The sequence below is a fragment of the Amborella trichopoda genome, chromosome 5 (genome assembly GCF_054954075.1).
Source record: "Amborella trichopoda isolate Santa Cruz 75 chromosome 5, AtrichopodaSantaCruz75HAP2 v2.0, whole genome shotgun sequence".
Lineage (NCBI taxonomy): Eukaryota > Viridiplantae > Streptophyta > Magnoliopsida > Amborellales > Amborellaceae > Amborella > Amborella trichopoda.
This window is the reverse complement of record NC_142340.1, coordinates 18,719,534-18,737,180: the sequence shown is the minus strand read 5'-3', so window position 1 is coordinate 18,737,180 and position 17,647 is coordinate 18,719,534.

Below are 17,647 nucleotides of genomic sequence, written 5' to 3'. Positions count from 1 at the left end.
TTGGTTTATCACCAACTTCTAGTGGATCTTCTCTTAGTACATATATTATTCTATCTTGGATGAGAAAATATTTCATCTTCCTTTTCCACATTCCAAAATTGTTTCCATTCAATTTATCAACTTTAGAAAATTCATCCATTACAATTCTACTAGCCATTTGCTAAGTTTTATGTGAGTAAACTAATACTTTCTAAGTTCTAAAGAAGCTAAACAAGACACCAAAATTTAATATGTGGTCAATACTTGTACACAGAGAGCTACAATTATTTCATAAACAATATCAGTTATTAGTTGATGCTTTAAAAAAAATTGAAATAGGCAATTTCTAAGTCTATAAGTACCACAATTATCAAAGATAAAATTTCTTTTGTATATTATTTATTTTGGGGTGCAAGAGCAAAATCAAGGGCGTGTGAGAACTTATACTAAAAAGGCAAAATCATCAAGTCATCAAGTATGTGATTCCCTTTAGAAGATAATTCAATTTCTATATCACATAAAGACAATAAGTGAATTATATTCAAATATCAGCAAAATAAACCTTATATATATATATATATATATATATATATATATATATATATATATATATATATATATATATATATACAATCAATGCGAATAAGAAAATGTTGATTGAGAATATCGCTTTGAAATTTGGTGACACAGTGCACAATAGCAAGTAATTCCTTTTTGACAGTCGAATAATTTTGTTGGGTGGAATTCCAGGCCTTAGAAGTACACCTGAGTAGTTGTTCATGATTATCCACATGTTTTAGGATTCCTCCTAAACCCAACTCTGAAGCATCACATTCAATAATTTTAAAAGCAGTAGGGTGAGAAAGAGAAAGGCAAGGGAGAGTTTTGACTTTTTGTTTAATTACTTGGACTACTGTGGTATAAATATTTGCCCAAGGTGGAGGATTCTTTTTTAACCTATCATGTAGAGGTTTGGCATTCACAGCAAGGTCTTGATAAAAATCAATAACATAATTAAGACATCCTAAGAACCGTTGGAGTTCTGTTTTATCTAAAATTTGATCTGAAAATTTATCAGCAAATTGTATTGATCTATCTATAGGAATAGATGTTCCCTTATGGATATTATGTCCTAAAAATCTAATAGTAGTTTTTAATAAAGTAATCTTTTTAGTAGATACGACTAATCCAGCATGTTGTACTGCATGAATAAAGGTATTAACATGTTTAACATGTTCATCTATAGATTTTAAAAAGATAAGGACATCATCAATATAAACAATCATAAATTGATATTAAGCATTAAAAACTTCATTCATTGTTTTCTAAAATTCGGATGGAGCATTTTTTAATCCAAAAGGCATAACATTCCATTCATACTGACCAAATGGGACATGAATGTTGTTTTATATTTATCTTCTTCTTTAATTTGAATTTGCCAGTATCCTGACTTCATATCAAATTTGGAAAATATGCAAGCATTAGCTACTCGATCGGGTAAATCTTTTTTATTCGGGATTGGATATCTTATCCATTGTAATACTTTATTTAGTGGTTTATAATTTATAACAAGTCTAGGAACTCCTCGTTCCTTTTCAGCATTTTTATTGATATAGAAAGTTGTACAACTCCATGGTGATAAGCTTGGTCTGCTCAGCTTTTTATTTTGGAGTTCAGCAATCACTTTTTTACACATTTCTAGTAGAGTAGTATTCATTTGAATTGGTCTTGCTTTTGTAGGAATTTGTCTTTCATCAAATCCAGGTTCATATGGAAGACTGATACTATGTTTTCCTATCCCAAAAAAGCATTGGGATGTTCGCTACAAATAGTGGTTTCTATTTACTGTTGTAGTACTTTTATTTTTTGTAGTATCAAGGGATATTGTAATTGTTCTTCCACATACTTATACTTAATTTTTTGCTTTAGAGTGCAAAGAAAAGTTTCTTTATTTTGCAATTGGCTTTTTACATTATTAATTTCTTTTAGTTTCGGTTTGTGAATAAAATTAAAATGTATAGGTACAACTTGGTAAGTAGATGTTATTCCTGTATGGTCTATGGATAAAGGACATAATAATGTAAGGAATGAGACTCCAAGGATGACTGCTTGGCTTAGTCCTTTGACCATGATAAATGGTGTTTGAATACACTGGTGATTATTACAAACAGAAGCATTGGATAATTTATAATTTATAAAGAGTCTATTACCATCTGCAGTATTTAAGATCTGAGTTGTTTTATCAAAATATTTTGTTGGTACAAGTCCTTCATTGATACAGTTTAAATTAGCTCCTGAATCTATTAAGGCTGATGTTTAAACCATAGTCTTCTGCTATTATGATATTTACTTGAACAAACCATTTTTGTATAATAATTTTATCCAAAAGGTTAACAGAAGAAGGATGTTCAGTTATCAGAAGTGGTTTCATTTCTGAAGTTTCTGGAGTGTCTACTGGTGGATCAGAACTGTAGGTTGTGACTAGATGATTGAATTCTAGTTCATCGGTATCGAAATTCTGATTAGATAGATTTTGTAATTCTAGGATTTTAATTCTATTTTTTAACTGGTATACTTCTTTCTTTACTTCATGTATTTCTTGTTTAAATTCTGAGATAGAGGGTTCTTTTTTAGTAGTGAGATGTTGTTCACTTACTCTTTTCATAATGGCGGTAAAATTATATTCATTCAGTGTTTTACTGATAGGAAGTGTTTTTTCTTTTGTTTTAGCTAAATTTATAAATTTAGTAATAACATATCTTTTTTCATCCGTATCTGTAATTTTCTCTATGAGGTCTAAAATGAAATTATCTTCTTGTGTTAAGGTATGAAGATTGTGCGTTGGGATGGGACAAGCACAATTTGTTTCTTGCATTGGATGGAAAGATTGTTCATCATAAGAGTCTAACGAATCTGACGATTCTGTCCATATAAAATCATCATCTTGAATATTTCCTATTAAAGGTTCATTGGAATCTGTATTTGAAGAGGATGTATTATCATAATTGAGAATAGTATAGATTTTTTTTTTTAATGATTCATCTAATTGTAAAGCATCTATTTTCTTTTTTAATTTACATTGGTGCTTATAGTGGCCAAGTTTTCCACATTTATAACACATTGGTATTTTCTTTTTATTCTTAGTGTTGGGAGAAAACTTTTTTATAAATTTTTGTTGTTTAGACTTCTTATACTTTTTATGTACTTTATCAGTTCTATAATTTTCTTTATGATATTTTTCCTTATTCTTATATAACTTTTCGAATTTATTTTTTCTATCTATATGATAACCCAATTGTTCACAAAAATCACCAAGCTCTTTTCGCTTAGTAATTTGTTGTTTATCTAGTTGGCGTTTAAGCTTTAGGCAAGTACATACTGCTTATCCTTCAGCACATATTTATGTTGATAATTCTTCTAGTATATATGCAGAATATATGATAACTCCATTATGTTTCTTTCTAAGTCTTTCTTTGACTTTTTCTGTAAATAAGTAAGAAAGACCAGCTATAAACTTTTCTTTCCAATGGTCCAGTTGGCAATCTCTTCTAATTAATAATATGGAAAAGAATACGTCTTTATACCACTTGTAATGAGATAGGGTAGGACTTCGTAGGTTTGACAGCAAATATTCTGATCTTGCTGCTAATAAAGCTGTACTACCTACAAAATGTAAAGTGATAGTATAAATTAAACTATTTACCTCATCACTTTCTGTATAGATTATTTCTTGATTTTGTTCATTTCTGGCTGTCCATTGCCTTGTGTTGGTGAGTATTCTATTTTTTATTTCATCATCAACATAAAAATCCCACCAGCCTCTTAACCAGCCAGTAAAGCCATTTACTATTGCTTTAGCAAGCTCTTGATCAGGATTGCCAGCCATCTTATTAGCAGATGCAAACATAGTCATATGTCTCATGACATCTAGTATTTTTAAATCTGATAAACCATATATGGTCCAGTTTACAATTGATCTACCAGAATAAGAGACAGCCTGTTGTATGGCATCTTCTTCTAATTGTACATCAACAGGTGTAGGTCTTTTATAATATGGTAAAGCTATAATTGGTTTCCATGTTTTACCATATGCTATTTTATTTAGATTACTGGGTGAAGTATTCGTAAAAGCGAGTTCTTGATTATGTAGATTATCGTCAATGGTTGGTTCTTCCTCTTGGAGCATTAACGTATCATACTAAGGAATCTTCAATTTTCCTTTATCCGATGATTCGAGAATATTTGGTAGAGGTTCAGAAATACTAGGTATTGGTATAGGAATACTTAGTTTTGGAGAGGGGATTCCTTTGATATCTAATTAGGCTAGTTTGGATATTAATTGATCCATTAGTGTTTTGTTATCCTCACCTGGATGAAATTTAGCTTAATTAAGTTCTAGAGGTGGTTTAAACAAAACAGCTTTAGAAATAGGAGGGGTTACTCCCTTAAGTTGAGGAGTGACCAGTCTTTCTATCCGTTCGGCTTGTGTTCCCATAGATTGCATGTATAGGTTGGTATAATTGTTATGTTCAACAATATGAGGTATAAATTCATGCTTTTTTCCCATATCTTTTGGTACAACCTTATAAGGTATTGCAATAATTTCATATAAGGATTGTGGTGGTACAATATTTGGAAATCAGCTATGTCTGGTCTTTTTACTCCTTGTATTTGTAAGTCTGAAGATCCTGATGGTATTGATGGAGGAGGAAGGATGATGACATCTAGGGTTGTATGACAAGATTTTCTTGCTGGGACAATTGGTTTTCTAATTCTTTTTCTATTTATTTCTAAATCATCCTGTATTATGGGGTTTTGAAATTTTATTTCAATATTTCCATCCTGATGTTCTATTATTTGGTTGGGAATATTATTCAACAGTACTTCTTTTGGTTGATTTTCATTTTGGATTGACCATGATTGAGGTAGAATAATATCTGACCAAGTAATAGTTTTTGGTATAATAATGTTTGATTTTTCTATATTAGTTTGAAATAATATAGTTTGATCCTTCTTATCTGTTTGCATAATATTAGGATAAAGAGTATTCATAACTTTGTAATAGATACGATATACTATAACTAAGTTTTGAGAACCATGAGTCATATTGAATCCGTGGGTCTTAAGATTGATTGTTAATATATCCAATATATTAGGGTCGATTAATGAAACAGAAAAATTTGGAAAACAGTTAAAATAAATGGGTCCACTACAAAGGCTGGATTCAACCATACCTAGGAGTGAGTCCGAAAACTTATTGTGCCTCGTATCTCTTAGGCATACGAGCACTGAATTGTTTAAACCTAAACGAGTTAAAGGTTTCATGGCTATTTGTATTAATCTAATGTGCAAATACTTATAATTATTTTCTTTATGTTTTTCTATTATTTTTCTGGATAACAGTTGGAAGTCTTCTTGATTTTGTGTTACTGATAGACTTTCTTTTACTGTTTTAATAACATATCCAAGTTTAAATTTGAATGTTCCCTTTTGATAAATATCTTTGATAAGTACTTTGGGAATATTCCAATTCTCTATATGTTTTTCAAAATCATTTATTACTATCTCTTCCTTATTTTTTACTCTCAAAGTTTGCGGTTGAGTTGATGTATTACCTTTAAGATTCCTAATTAAATTTGCTATCTGTAGGTTGCGGATAATGACAATCTTGATGACCAAGGGTCCAACGTGTTCCCCTAAGCGGCACTTCCTGGCCTTGGCGGGTACTTTGCCTAGACTTCTTTCGTCTCTTGCCTTAACTCTCGGACCAACTTTCTTAGATGTAAATTTAGTTAGGTTTCTGTAGTAATACTATAACAGAATTATTACTGTTTCACTGTTGGCTCTGATACCATAAACGGCGAAGGATCTATAGTGATCAACAGTGAAATCTAAAGAAGGTATGTAACTATTAAACTATTATATTTGACTAATTCTTGTAGAATACGATAGTAATTTAGGCAAAATAGGAGTATTATAATGAGCGAAATGACAGATATATCGATATCAAACCACTGTGTGTGAGTGTGATTGCTTATTTTAATACTAAAAACAAGTTTGAACTGCATATGATATTAATTCAACAAACTATCATAACATTATGACTCAGGAAGAGCATAGTTTGTTACAAGAACAAAAGACACTTAGAATACACACTTACAATTTACAATAAAAACACTTACAATCTACAGATAGTAAACACACTTACAATTTACAGATACAGTAACTGGAAAAGAGTTTTCAGTATTGAGGACAGTATGAAGGGAGTGAATGAAAATTACAGTCGCACATAATCACAGTATAAGAGAATTATAAGAGGAAAAGAGAAGATAGAACCTGTTCTGATAAAGTGAGAAAATAGGAAAGACCTGGAAAGCATGAGATATTTTCAAACTGTGAGGTCAAGACAGCGGCTGTAGAGCAATGGAGCAGTAGTGGTAGAGAGAGAGATTCTCAAAGAGATATCTGAGTAGAGTATGAGCAGAGAAGAGTATGAGTAGAGACGGAGATGATCAGGGCAGGAGAGAGCGAAGGAAGCCAGAAAGCACCAGGCGACCTGCTTCCTTGAAGGTAGGGGGCTGCCTTATATAGCCAAAGGAAGGAACCTTAGCTACGAAGAAAAGGAGGGGAATGACCTGATTGGACATAAAGGAGAAAGAAGAGACATAAAGTAAAAAGACAAAAACCAAAAGAGAAAAAGAAAAGATGCTTCCATCGGCATTTGAAAGAAAAAGACAAAAGAAGCATCTTTGAACAGTCACTTTTTGTCTTCATCTGTCGGTGGCTACAGTGAATTCTTGTCGTCTTATGTCGGTGGCTACAGTAACTTGTACGGCGGGTATCTGGATATAGGAACTTGATCTGACAGCATCTTGGGAATGTTGATCTGACAGCATCTTGGGAATGCTTCAAGGTCTTTGGCTGCATTCATCAAGATCTTCGTCTTCTTCTTCTTCTGGATCTGTTTCTTCCAAGGGGAAGTATCTATTTACACGGTTTGGAGAGGATGGCACTGTTTCTTCTGATGATACTGGTTTGTGTCCAGCTTCCGCAAATATTTCTCTCATTTGTTTTTCGAGAGTTTCTTTGGTGGCATTAGGATTAGCTTGGAGCATGTTTCTGAGGAAGGTAGGAAAATCGAATGAGGTGTTGGCGGTATTATAACCAGTCGGATTTGGATTATATATGGGCTTTTCTGGAGGTATTATTTTGGGTACTATTGTTGTGGGATCCATATTGAAAATGTCCCACCATTTGACAAAGATAGTTTTGCCTAGACGAAAAATGCAAGTATGGTCAACTGTATTATTTACAAAAATAGAGTATTCCCATCTGAAGTATTTAAGATCTGAGTTGTTTTATCGAAATATTTTGTTGGTACAAGTCCTTCATTGATACAGTTTAAATCAGCTCCTGAATCTATTAAGGCTGATGTTTAAACCATAGTCTTCTGCTATTATGATAGTTACTTGAACAAACCATTTTTGTATAATAATTTTATCCAAAAGGTTAACAGAAGAAGGATGTTCAGTTATCAGAAGTGGTTTCATTTCTGAAGTTTCTGGAGTGTCTACTGGTGGATCAGAACTGTAGGTTGTGACTAGATGATTGAATTCTAGTTCATCGGTATCTAAATTCTGATTAGATAGATTTTGTAATTCTAGGATTTTAATTCTATTTTTTAACTGGTATACTTCTTTCTTTACTTCATGTATTTCTTGTTTTAATTCTGAGATAAAGGGTTCTTTTTTAGTAGTGAGATGTTGTTCACTTACTCTTTTCATAATGGCGGCAAAATTGTATTCATCCAGTGTTTTACTAATAGGAGGTGTTTTTGCTTTTGTTTTAGCTAAATTTATAAATTTAGTAATAACATATCTTTTTTCATCCATATCTGTAATTTTCTCTATGAGGTCTAAAATGAATTATCTTCTTGTGTTAATGTATGAAGATTGTGCGTTGGGATGGGACAAGCACAATTTGTTTCTTGCATTGGATAAGAAGATTGTTCATCATAAGAGTCTGACGAATCTGACGATTCTGTCCATATAAAATCATCATCTTGAATATTTCTTATTAAATATTCATTGGAATCTGTATTTGAAGAGGATGTATTATCATAATTGATAATAGTATAGATATTTGTTTTTAATGATTCATCTAATTGTAAAGCATCTATTTTCTTTTTTAATTTACATTGGTGCTTATAGTGGACAAGTTTTCCACATTTATAACACACTCGTATTTTCTTTTTATTCTTAGTGTGGGAAGAAAACTTTTTTATAAATTTTTGTTGTTTAGACTTCTTATATTTTTTATGTACTTTATCAGTTCTATATTTTTCTTTCTGATATTTTTTCTTTTTCTTATATAACTTTTCGGGTTTATTTTTTCGGTCTATATGATAATCGAATTGTTCACAAAAATTACCAAGCTCTTTTCGCTTAGTAATTTGCAGTTTATCTAGTTGGAAATTAAGCTTTAGGTCAGTACATAATGCTAATACTTCAGCACATATTTTTGTTGATAATTCTCCTAGTGTATATGCAGAATATATGATAACTCCATTATGTTTCTTTCTAAGTCTTTCTTTGACTTTTTCTGTAAATAAGTAAGGAAGACCACCTATAAACTTTTCTTTCCAATGGTCCAGTTGGCAATCTTCTCTAATTAATAATCTGGAAAAGAATACGTCTTTATACCACTTGTAATGAGATAGGGTAGGACTTCGTAGGTTTGACAGCAAATATTCTGATCTTGCTGCTAATAAAGTTGTACTACCTACAAAATGTAGAGTGATAGTATAAATTAAAGTGTTTATCGCATCACTTTCTGTATAGATTATTTCTTGATTTTGTTCATTTCTGACTGTCCATTGCCTTGTGTTGGTAAGGATTCTATTTTTTGTTTCATCATCAACATAATAATCCCACCAGCCTCTTAACCAGCCAGTAAAGCCATTTACTATTGCTTTAGCACCTTCTTGATCAGGATTGCCAACCATCTTATTAGCAGATGCAAACATAGTCTTATGTCTCATGACATCTAGTATTTTTAAATCTGATAAACCATCTATGATCCAGTTTACAATTGATCTACCAGAATAAGAGACAGCCTGTTGTATGGCATCTTCTTCTAATTGTACATCAACAGGTGTAGGTCTTTTATAATATGGTAAAGTTGTAATTGGCTTCCATGTTTTACCACATGCTATTCTATTTCGATCATTGGGTGAAGTATCCATAATAGCGAGTTCTTGATTATGTAGATTATCGTCAATGGTTGGTTCTTCCTCTTGGAGCATTAACGTATCTTCAATTTTCCTTTATCCGATGATGGGGAATATTCGGTAGAGGTTCAGAAATACTAGGTATTGGTATAGGAATACCTAGTTTTGGAGAAGGGATTCCTTTGATGTCTAATTGGGCCAGTTTGGATATTAATTGATCCATTAGTGTTTTGTTATCCTCGCCTAGATGAAATTTAGCTTTATTAAGTTCTGGAGGTGGTTTAAACAAAACGGCTTTGGGAATAGGAAGGGTTACTCCCTTAGGTTGAGGAGTGACCAGTCTTTCTATCCATTCGGCTTGTTTTCCTAAAGATTGCATGTATAGGTAGGTATAATTGTTTTGTTCAACAATATGAGGTATTAATTCATGCTTTTTTCCCATATCTTTTGGTACAACCTTATAAGGTGTTGCAATGATTTCGTATAAGGATTGTGGTGGTTCACCTTTAACTAGTGGAGTTTTTGCACCTTTGAGTATAATACTTTTCTGAGGGGGATGAGTACTAGAAGTAGTAGTTCCATCTGTGCTTATATAAGTTTTCTCTTCTATTGTTTGGATAGTATTAAACTGAGGAATTTGAATGTTATATTGAGCATAAGTTTCTTGTAACCAGATAAAGAATCATTTTGTTTCTCTTTCTTTTTTCAAGAATTTATTGTATTTTTTATGAAATAATTCTATTAATCTGGGTTGAAATGCTTTAAGATACCATTCTCGAATACCTTGGTTTTCTTGGGATAAATAATTATTTTTTAAGAATTCAATATCTACTTTTTTCTTCTTTACTTTTAATTTATTTTCTAGATATTCAGCTATGTTTATATCTTCTTCAACTTCCAGGGTTAATATTTGGAAATCAGCTATGTCTGGTTCAGATGTATAAGTGGGTATTACTACATGATCAGCTGTTCTTTTTACTCCTTGTATTTGTAAGTCTGAAGATCCAGATGGTATTGATGGAGGAAGAAGGATGATGACATCTGCGGTTGTATGACAAGATTTTCTTGCTGAGACAATTGGTTTTCTAATTCTTTTTCTATTTATTTCTAAATCATCCTGTATTATGGGTTTTTGAAATTTTATTTCAATATTTCTATCCTGATGTTCTATTATTTGACTGGGAATATTATTCAGCGGTACTTCTTTTGGTTGATTTTCATTTTGGAATGACCATGATTGAGGTAGAATAATATCAGACCAAGTAATAATTTTTGGTATAATAGTTACAGATATATTGATAACTATCCGTTCAACTTGTTTTCCTAGAGATTGCATGTAGAAAGTGAGAAAATAGGAATGACCTGGAAAGTATGAGATATTTCCATGCTATGAGGCTATACTAATGGAAATAGGGTCCATCTCTATAGTCCATTATTATCAGCAGAATACAAGAGTGATTCCATACTCAAAAATGCAAATCAAAAAATTGTTATCGTATGAAGAGTGGGGTTGCAATCCCTCTCAGGGGAAAAAATTAAACAATTCTGATTTTTCTTATAAGTATTATAAATATGCTGAATACATTGAAGCATGGCACAAAGTATTTTCATAGCAAAACACCAATAATTCTCATAGTTGGTACATCCAATTCAGGATGCCTATTTTTTAAAGATTTCTTAGCTGGTTTAAAAATTGGTTTTTAATATGGGGTTCTACAACTGATATTTTACCTCCTGCTTTTCAAAAAGCCCAAGAGCAGTTTGCCATATTTAATAACATGGATACTAATACAGATCCACACCTATACTTTGTCCCCTTACACCAACTCTCATGGATCATGAAATGGGAATACTCTATTTCTGCAAATATAATAGTTTATTATTTACATACCTTCTTTAGATTTCACTGTAGATCCTGCGTCATTTATTGCATGTATAGGTTGGTATAATTGTTTTTTTCAACAATGGGAATATTCCAATTCTCTATATGTTTTTCAACATCATTTATTACTATCTCTTCCTTATTTTTTACTCTTAAAGTTTGAGGTTGAGTTGTTGTATTGCCTTTAAGATTCCTAATTAAATTTGCCATCTGTAGGTTGCGGATAATGACAATATGGACGACCAAGGGTCCAGCGTGTTCCCCTAAGCGGCTCTTCTTGGCCATGGCGAGTACTTTGCCGAGACTTCTTTCGTCTCTTGCCTTAACACTCAGACCAACTTTCTTAGATGTAAATTTAGTTAGGTTTCTATAGTAATACTGTAACTGAATTATTACTGCTTCATTGTTGGCTCTCCTACCATACTAATGGACTACAGAGATGGACCATGTTTCCATTAGTATAGCTTCATAGTATTCACGGGTTTTGACCCCATTTGTGGGATTGAGATTGTTGATAAGATATAGAGGAGCAAGTTTGGTTGGGTCCATAAAGGTATGGTGATCTTCAATTGTGATATCCATGAGAAAGGCTCTTTCGATGAATGAGGTGCGAGGAATAGTAGGCCTTTTAGACGGCCTTGATTGAGCAGGAGTAAAAGCTAGAGCGGATGTATTAGGGTCTGGGTAGGTTATTTAGTGAATGGGTGAAATAGAGGGTGAGAGAGTGGCCAAAGGTGGGCTCTCAATTAAAGCGGGTATTATTTCAAGAGGGCGTTTCTCATTGCGAGAATTGCTACGAGTGCCCATGATAGTAGGTAGATCAGACAAAGTATTATTATTATTAGCTGCAAAGAGCTATAGGGCAAGTGAAAGAGGTGTTTCTTCGTCGTTGGCATCAGTGTGGCCCCCCTGCAAAAATTCACGGGTCAAAAAATCAGGTAAGGAATTGACAGAACTGTGAAGGTGTTCAATGGTAAAATCAAAGGCAGAGAGAATCGCCTGCCAGCGAGTAAAAATTTGTTTGGAAACAAGGTTTTGAACATCTTTTTGCAGAATATCCTTAGCTGCTTTGCAATCAGTGCAAATAAGAAAATGTTGATTGAGAATATCGCTTTGAAATATAGTGACACAGTGCACAATAGCAGTAATTCCTTTTTGACAATCGAATAATTTTGTTAGGTGGAATTCCAGGCTTTAGAAGTATACCTTAGTAGTTGTTCATGATTATTCACTTGTTGTTTTAGGATTCCTCCTAAACCCAACTCTGAAGCATCACAATCAATAATTTTAAAAGCTGTAGGGTGAGGAAGAGAAAGGCAAGGGAGAGTTTTGACTTTTTGTTAATTTCTTGGACTGCTGTGGTATAAATATTTGCCCAAGGTGGAGGATTCTTTTTTAACCTATCATGTAGAGGTTTGGCATTCACAGCAAGGTCTTGATAAAAATCAATAATATAATTAAGACATCCTAAGAACCGTTGGAGTTCTTTTTTATCTAAAATTTGATCTGGAAATTTATCAGCAAATTGTATTGATCTATCTATAGGAATAGATGTTCCCTTATGGATATTATGTCCTAAAAATCTAATAGTAGTTTTAAATAAAGTAATCTTTTTAGTAGATACGACTAATCCAGCATGTTGTACTGCATGAATAAAGGTATTAACATGTTTAACATGTTCATCTATAGATTTTGAAAAGATAAGGACATCATCAATATAAACAATCATAAATTGATATTAAGCATTAAAAACTTCATTCATTGTTTTCTAAAATTCGGATGGAGCATTCTTTAATCCAAAAGGCATAACATTCCATTCATACTGACCAAATGGGACATGAATGTTGTTTTATATTTATCTTCTTCTTTAATTTGAATTTGCCAGTATCCTGACTTCATATCAAATTTGGAAAATATGCAAGCATTAGCTACTCGATCGGGTAAATCTTTTTTATTCGGGATTGGATATCTTATCCATTGTAATACTTTATTTAGTGGTTTATAATTTATAACAAGTCTAGGAACTCCTCGTTCATTTTCAGCATTTTTATTGACATAGAAAGTTGTACAACTCCATGGTGATAAGCTTGGTCTGATCAGCTTTTTATTTTGGAGTTCAACAATCTCTTTTCTACACATTTCTAGTAGAGCAGTATTCATTTGAATTGGTCTTGCTTTTGTAGGAATTTGTCTTTCATCAAATCCAGGTTCATATGGAAGACTGATACTATGTTTTTTCCTATCCCAAAAAGCATTGGGATGTTCGCTACAAATAGTGGTTTCTATTTGCTGTTGTAGTACTTTTATTTTTTGTAGTATCAAGGGATTTTATAATTGTTCTTCCACATACTTATACTTAATTTCTTGCTTTAGAGTGCAAAGAAAAGTTTCTTTATTTTGCAATTGGCTTTTTACATTATTAATTTCTTTTAGTTTTGGTTTGTGAATAAAATTAAAATGTATCGGTACATTTTGGTAAGTAGATGTTATTCCTGTATGGTCTATGGATAAATGATATAATAATGTAAGGAATGGGACTCCAAGGACGACTGCTTGGCTATACTAATAGAAACAGGGTCCATCTCTAAAGTCCATTATTATCAGCAGAATACAAGAGTGATTGCATAGTCAAAAATGCAAATCACAAAATTGTTATCGTATGAAGAGTGGGGTTGCAATCCCACTCAGGGGGAAAAATTAAACAATTCTGATTTTTCTTAGAAGTATTATAAATATGCTGAATACATTGAAGCATGGCATAAAGTATTTTCATACCAAAACCCCAATAATTCTCATAGTTGGTACATCCAATTCAGGATGCCCATTTTTGAAAGATTTCTTAGCTGGTTTAAAAATTGGTTTTTAATATGGGGTTCTACAACTGATATTTTATCTCCTGCTTTTCAAAAAGCCCAGGAGCAGTTTCCCATATTTAATAACATGGATACTAATACAGATCCACACCTATACTTTGTCACCTTATACCAACTCCCATGGATTATGAAATGGGAATACTCTATTTCTGCAAATAATACAGCCGACGATACTTACATTCCCCGTCTGGGCAAAACTATCTCTGTCAAATGGTGGGACATTTTCAATATGGATCCCACAACAATAGTACCCAAAAGAATACCTCCAGAAAAGCCCATATATAATCCAAATCCGACTGGTTATAATACCGCCAACACCTCATTCGATTTTCCTACCTACCTCAGAAACATGCTCCAAGCTAGTCCAAATGCCACCAAAGAAACTCTCGAAAAACAAATGAGAGAAATATTTGCGGAAGCTGGACGCAAACCAGTATCATCAGAAGAAAAAGTGCAATCCTCTCCAAAACGTGCAAATAGATACTTCCCCTTAGAAGAAACAGATCCAGAAGAAGAAGAAGACGAAGATCCTGATGAATGCAGCCAAAGACCCTGAAACATTCCCAAGATGCTGTCAGATCAACATTCCCAAGATGCTGTCAGATCAAGTTCCTATATCCAGATACCCGCCGTACAATTTACTGTAGCCACCGACATAAGACGACAAGAATCCACTATAGCCACCGACAGATGAAGACAAAAAGTGACTGTTCAAAGATGCTTCTTTTGTCCTTTTCTTTCAGATGCCGATGGAAGCATCTTTTCTTTTTCTCTTTTGGTTTTTGTCTTTTTACTTTAAGTCTCTTCTTTCTCCTTTTTGTCCAATCAGGTCATTCCCCTCCTTTTCTTCGTAGCTAAGGTTCCTTCCTTTGGCTATATAAGGCAGCCCCCTGCCATCAATGAAGCAGGTCGCCTGGAGCTTTCTGCCTTCCATCGCTCTCTCCTGCCCTGATCATCTCCGTCTCTGCTCATACTCTTCTCTGCTCATACTCTGCTCATATATCTCTCTGAGAATCTCTCTCTCTACCACTACTGCTCTATTGCTCTACAGCCGCTGTCTTGACCTCACAGTTTTGAAATATCTCATGCTTTTCAGGTCTTTCCTATTTTCTCACTTTATCAGAACAGGTTCTATCTTCTCGTTTCCTCTTATAATTCGCTTATATTGTGATTATGTGCCGCTGTAACTTTCATTCACTCCCTTCATACTGTCCTCAACACTGGAAACTCTTTTCCAGTTACTGTATCTGCAAATTGTAAGTGTGTTTACTATCTGTAGATTGTAAGTGTGTTTACTGTAAATTGTAAGTGTGTATTCTAAGTGTCTTTTGTTCTTGTAACAAACTATGCTCTTCCTGAGTCATAATGTTATGATAGTTTGTTGAATTAATATCATATGCAGTTCAAGCTTGTTTTTAGTATTAAAATAAGCAATCACACTCACACACAGTGGTTTGTGATCGATATATCTGTCATTTCGCTCATTATAATACTCCTTTATTGCCTAAATTACTATCGTATTCTACAAGAATTAGTCAAATATAATAGTTTAATAGTTACATATTTAGATTTCACTGTTGATCATTGTAGATCCTTCGCCGTTTATGGTATCAAAGCCAACAGTGAAACAATAATAATTCTGTTACAGTATTACTATAGAAACCTAACTAAATTTACATCTAAGAAAGTTGGTCCGAGAGTTAAGGCAAGAGACGTTGAAAAATAAGGAAGAGATAGTAATAAATGATGTTGAAAAACATACAGAGAATTGGAATGTTCCCAAAGTACCTATCAAAGATATTTATCAAAAGGGAACATTCAAATTCAAACTTGGATATGCTATTAAAACAGTAGAAGAAAGTCTATCAGTAACACAAAATCAAGAAGACTTCCAACTGTTATCCAGAAAAATAATAGAAAAACATAAAGAAAATAATTATAAGTATTTACACATTGGATTAATACAAATATCCATAAAACCTTTAACTCGTTTAGGTTTAAACAATTCAGTGCTCATATGCCTAAGAGCTACACAACACAATAAGTTTTTGGATTTACTTCTAGGTATGGTTGACTCCAGCCTTTGTAGTGGACCCATTTATTTTAACTGTTTTCCAAATTTTTCTGTTTCATTAACCGACCCTAATATATTGGATATATTAACAATCAATCTTAAGACCCATGGATTCAATATGACTCATGGTTCTCAAAACTTAGCTATAGTATATCGTATCTATTACAAAGTTATGAATACTCTTTGTCCTAATATTATGCAAACAGATAAGAAGGATCAAACTATATTATTTCAAACTAATATAGAAAAATCAAACACTATTATACCAATCATGGTATAATACTTGGTCAGATATTCTTCTACCTCAATCATGGTCAATCCAAAACGAAAATCAACCAAAAGAAGTACCGCTGAATAATATTTCCAACCAAATAATAGAACATCAGGATGGAAATATTGAAATAAAATTTCAAAAACCCATAATACAGGATGATTTAGAAATAAATAGAAAAAGAATTAGAAAACCAATTGTCCCAGCAAGAAAATCTTGTCATACAACCCCAGATGTCATCATCCTTCCTCCTCCATCAATACCATGAGGATCTTCAGACTTACAAATACAAGGAGTAAAAAGAACAGCTGATCATGTAGTAATACCCACTTATACATCTGACCCAGACATAGCTGATTTCCAAATATTAACCCTGGAAGTTGAAGAAGATATAAACATAGCTGAATATCTAGAAAATAAATTAAAAGTAAAAAAGAAAAAAGTAGATGTTGAATACTTAAAAAATAATTATTTATCCCAAGAAAACCAAGGTATTCGAGAATGGTATCTTAAAGCATTTCAACCTAGATTACTAGAATTATTTCATAAAAAATACAATAAATTCCTGAAAGAAAAAAGAGAAACAAAAAGATTCTTTATCTGGTTACAAGAAACTTGTGCTCAATAAAACATTCAAATTCCTCAGTTTAATACTATTCAAACAATAGAAGAGAAAACTTATATAAGCACAGATGGAACTACTACTTCTAGTACTCATTCTTCTGAGAAAAATATTATACTCAAAGGTGCAAAAACTCCACTAGTTAAAGGTGAATCACCACAATCCTTATATGAAATCATTGCAACACCTTATAAGGTTGTACCAAAAGATATGGGAAAAAAGCATGAATTAATACCTCATATTGTTGAACAAAACAATTATACCAACCTATACATGCAATCTCTAGGAAAACAAGCCGAACGGATAGAAAGACTGGTCACTCCTCAACCTAAGGGAGTAACCCCTCTTATTCCTAAAGCTGTTTTGTTTAAACCACCTCCAGAACTTAATAAGGCTAAATTTCATCTAGGCGAGGATAACAAAGCACTAATAGATCAATTAATATCCAAACTAGCCCAATTAGATATCAAAGGAATCCCCTCTCCAAAATTAAGTATTCCTATACCAATACCTAGTATTTCTGAACCTCTACCGAATATTCCCGAATCATCGGATAAAGGAAAATTGAATATTCTTGAGCATGATACGTTAATGCTCCAAGAGGAAGAACCAACCATTGACGACAATCTACATAATCAAGAACTCGCTTTTATGGATACTTCACCTAATGATCTAAATAGAATAGCATGTGGTAAAACATGTAAAACCAATTACAGC